The sequence below is a fragment of the Scardinius erythrophthalmus genome (genome assembly GCF_964197995.2).
Source record: "Scardinius erythrophthalmus genome assembly, chromosome: 19".
Lineage (NCBI taxonomy): Eukaryota > Metazoa > Chordata > Actinopteri > Cypriniformes > Leuciscidae > Scardinius > Scardinius erythrophthalmus.
The window spans coordinates 19361133-19366121 of record NC_138239.1 but is presented as its reverse complement, the minus strand read 5'-3'; the positions used below and the strand labels follow the sequence as shown (position 1 = coordinate 19366121).

The window sequence follows — 4989 nt, the reverse complement described above, 5'->3', positions numbered from 1 at the left end:
AAAACGCCCAGTCAGCTGATGAGTTTGGAGTAGAAGAGAGTGAGAGAGAATGTAAAAGATATAAAGTAATGAGTGAGTATAAAGAAGGTCAGTCTTATTTGTTGAACTTCATATTTAAGCTTCATGTCAAACAAGCCATAAGGCTGTATTTCTTAACAGTGCACAGTGAGGTTAAGTGAACTTTGAAAAGCACAGACAACAGAACATGAAATCAAGTTACGCGTCAACTGTAATAAAATAAAAGTGCAATGTATAATCATGAAATATGAAAACATGCTTTTGAATAACATCTGAAGAAGAAAATTCAGTTGGATTAAGTACATTTCTAGTACAGCCCTCTCGAGATTAAACTCCAGGTCACATTCTTGGAGATTTTCACCTTTTCATTACTACAGAAAGATGAGATACGACTTCAAATGCAAAACAGAAACAATTGAATAAATACGCTGAAACCAAAATGGAGTTCAAAACATACATTTTATTTATTTTCATTATTTCGGAGAGAATCCTTTGGCTGCCAGGACTGGGCCCACTGCTCACCACTAAAAACAGAAGGGAATTTTTAGGGAATAACAGTTTAATTTTCCATCTATGAAGGACCACCACCTTCATGCATGCATTAATGGTGGTGGTCCTTCATAGATGGAAAATGAAACTGTTATAGTTCTGTAATGATGTGTGCTTTACACTTGTTATAATGCTTGTTTAATCTGAAACAGAACGGATTAATAGAAAAAGTATTGTAGCCAACCCCCCTATCTCTAATTCATAAAGCAGAAGAACAGAGAAATACTTACCATACTGGACAGGGCTCCCAGTCAACCAACATTTCTGCTTTGCCCTATCAAGAAAAATAAATAAATAATTCCATTCTTAGCATAAGGCTATTATGTCTGGTTATAGGCACTGAGTTTCATTGATACAATGGGTCATTATTTTCAGTAGACACTCCTTTCTAAACTGTAATTCAAAAAAGACCAAACACATAAAAAGCATCTACCTAACAATTATGGTATGTATACTGTAATATGTATTTGCCAACTCACAAGGAAGTTTCTAAATCCTATATTGCACTCTGCATACTGCCTACACTCTGCAGTTCCTTTATGACTGTCTAACCTTTCTCACTCTTTCTCTTACTACACTCCTGATGGGGAAAGCCTCTAGGCGAGTGTGGTAGGAGCAATCTGTGAACAAAAACACGTTTCAAATACTTATTAGTTAGTTTAGGAACAAAATAAACACAACTATGAAGACTTACAACTATGAATCACTTTGTGATTTTCTAGGCTGATATGGCTAGGAACTATACTCTCATTCCTGCGTAATAATCAAGAAACTTTGCTGCCGTACCATGAGTCCAGCAGACGTAATGATATGACGCAGCGCCTGAAAATAGTCCCCAGCTCGGTAGACTAGGGTCGACCATTTTCAGGCGCTGCTACATATTACTGTATTTTGACTGTACAACTATGGGGGAGTTGTAAAATGAGCCTATTTCCAAAAAAAGTGGAGTATCCCTTTAAGTAGGGAGCAGACTTGCAAGGATGACAACAAGTGATGTTTATCACTAATCAAAACATGTACCATGGAACCAAATCACTAATTTCCAATGTGGTATGCTTGCTTGAATAACCATACTACTGCTAAGCCACAGCTCACAACTGAGAATACTCCACTGCTGCTGCTTCTACTACTACAATGCATTTTGGTCAAATTAGACTAATTAAGCCTGTTGGATTTTATAGGTTGTCAATTGTACTAATCTCACTATTACTATTATGTACTACTATTATTATTATTATTATTATTATTACTATTCTATATCTATTATGAATAATCATGGTTATGTGTGCTACGCTGGACTAGCTGGACTGGTCAAGACATTTACATATTGTTGCCCTGTTGCGGGTCGCTAAGTCGCTTTGGATAAAAGCTTTTGCTAAATGATTAAATAAATAAATAAAATTTTGACTAATTGTCTGTTTTAAGTAGTTAAAAAAAAGCAATGGAACTATAGCAAATAAACCGGGGTAAAAGTTGCAATGTATAGCAAAGTATCAATCATTGCATTTACATGCAATGCACTTACTCTTTTGTGACCTTTTCCTTTCCGGCATATGCCTTGGTCCCCCTGTGAGAAAAAACAAAAAACAAAAAAACACATTTACATTAATTAGACAAAATGCACTTTGTAATGTCTTTTCAACATAAATATGTGTCCCTGACTCCCTGGTGTGTCTAGAGAGTAGAGACCCCTGAAATATGGAAAAAGACCATCCTCTATTTCAGTTAATGTGTCTGCAAACACGCTGTTTATATTTGGCTCCACATTTTACATGACATGCAGGCTGAGGCTCATTAGAATAGTAATCATAGTAGGCTTATAGAATACTCCATCTAAAACGACTCGTTTCAGACAGGGTCTGCATAAAGGACCAGTTCAAGATAAATAAGGATTTTTTTTTAAGGATAATGCAAAGCTACTCTAGTGGACTATCAGAACAAAAATATAGAACTGGAAATTAGCATAATAGGTCCCCTTTAAATTCTATTTGCGTAATTCATTTATTTACTTAAAGGGTTAGTTCACCCAAATATGAAAATTCTGTCAGTAATTACTCACCCTCATGTTGTTCTTCCAACCCCGTAAGACCTTCGTTCATCTTCGGATCACAAATTAAGATATTTTTGATTAAATCTGAGAGCTGGATCACATTTCCATAGGCTACTAAGGGATTGAAACTTGCTGGCCCAGAAAATGTATTAAAGAGATTGTTAATATAGTCCAAGTGACTCCAGTTGCTCAATCTTAAAGGAGTCATAACCTGTAATTTTCACTTTTCCACGAGAATCAATGTATGTTATGATTGCCTAACGATTATACACTGGCCGGGAAGCCGATATTTAAAAGTGAAGCGTTTGTTTACCCCAGGATTCATCAACCAGCAAGCGTGCACGCGCACTCAAATACGAGATTTTAATTTCAGCCCCGACTTGACGTCATGACGGGGCAGGATATACCATATATGGACACCGCAGACCTATGCCGCGGGAAGCCTGCCCTGCCCCTTACCCCCTCATATTCAATTCAGTCGCGAAAGATGCAGAAACGTAGTGCACACGTGAGTTGCTCTGTTGTTGACTGCCAGAATCAACATGTAAATGTGTTTTCTCTACCAAGAACGGACCTAGCTATCAGGGACCAGTGGATTAAATTCATTTTTAATGACGCGGTTCCTACAACCCTTCCCACTGGCTTAACGTTTGGTGTCTGTGCTAACTAAACATTTTACGCCGGAATCCTTCACAAATTTGGGGCAATATCAGGCGAAGTTGGCATCGAAGCTCGGGAAAAAGGGGCCATTTTCAACAATCAGAGACTTGCCTGCAATTGAAACGGTAAAGGCCCGTTCACACCAAGCACGATAACTATAAAGATAACGATAAAGATAACTATATATGTGTCCACACCAGCGACCGATAACGGACTTTTTATTCTAAGCACGCGCGCGCCCGGATGATCCAGATCCATTTTAAATGCGCGAGACCTTTAAATTAGAATGGATTCTGATTGGCTGTCAGTGTTTTATCGTTCGACAGCTGGAAAAAAATCGTTCTGAAAGTGATCCCTATGATATCGTTCCTCATATCTTTATCGTTATAGTTGTGGTGTGAACTCTGTTATTCTTTAATATGGAGAACGATTTTTAGAATTATATCTTTATCGTTATCTTTATAGTTATCATCCTTGGTGTGAACGGGCCTTAAGACTGTGTTTTTATTGCTCTACTGTGTGTAACAAACAGCAGCTAACTGCTAATGTGGCTATTGTATGCTAGCGGGAGTATTAGCTTCGAGGTAAACATGAATGTTGGAACAACATGAGGGAGAGTAATTACTGACAGAATTTTCATTTTTGGGTGAACTAACCCTTTAAGAGAATCTGCTTGACTAATGAGCTATGGTAACAGTTATCAGAACCACCAATAATTACCCAACAAACATTATTTACATACCTGACTTTTTCTTTTTGCGACTTGCAACTGTGCCCCTGGCTGACCCTGTGAAGACAGCAATGGGTTTGGAGAAAGAAAATTACTCATATACCAAATAAATCTTTAACTTATTATTTAAAATACTGAAAGACCACAACGTCGCACAAGTGTGGCAGTACATGTATTAATAGGTGTAAAGTACATGTAGTCTTATTGCGATTGAATTAAGGTTGCTCCATTTACTCCACGTGTTTCACTTTCTCGCTTATGTCCATCCTGTTTGTGATAATCCTAATTTGTTTCAACAAGAGCTGATCCTTCGCTGACTTGATCAAGGAACGCAAGGGGTGGGAAAATGGTGGTGTGGTTGTGAGCATGAAATGTGCTCATCAAATTTCATAGCAATCTGATAAATTGAGATATGTTGCCTTCAAGTTTAGTGTGCATGGGACACTGACATTCCCAATTATTTTGAATATTCAAATTATCCTAATATCTTTAATCTTTAATTTTGGCCAAGTAATTTCAGCATTCGATTAGTAGCATTTTTTTTTACTTTTAGATTTATAATAGACTCACAAAATTCCTTCCAAAAGCCCTAGTACAGAATCGGATAGACCATCTAATTATGTAATATCAGATCAACTTTTCTAGCAGATTATCCATGGAAAATGAGAACCTTGTGAGTTTTAATTTATCAACCAGCAAAAAAGTTATAGCATGGTGTGTTTGAGTTCATTTCCCCTACTTGACATCATGCATCCTGCATTGTGACTATTTCACATGCACACATTGCAATGTCGATGCTGAAAAGAGCCCTAACCTGCATCAAGCTCTATGGGGGAAATAAACTGGAAGTCAAGTAAATTCAAGGTAACCCATTGGTCAAACACTTTAGGCCTTTACAAATATAAACTGTAACTCTTTAAATTTGTTCTAATTACCTTGCCCCTCCATTGGGCTCGTCTGCTCCACCTGCCCCTCCACAGGG

General features: G+C 37.5%; 1 long non-coding RNA gene across 1 annotated transcript; it reads right to left on the bottom strand.

Moving 5' to 3' along the window:
• Window positions 1-633: 633 nt before the first annotated feature.
• On the bottom strand, window positions 634-4986 carry LOC308707522. Its single transcript, XR_014032179.1, has 3 exons — window positions 4943-4986; window positions 4020-4064; window positions 634-2134 (listed from the first exon to the last, which is right to left on the bottom strand). It is a non-coding gene; the product is annotated as an uncharacterized lncRNA (long non-coding RNA).
• Between the last annotated feature and the right edge of the window lie 3 nt (window positions 4987-4989).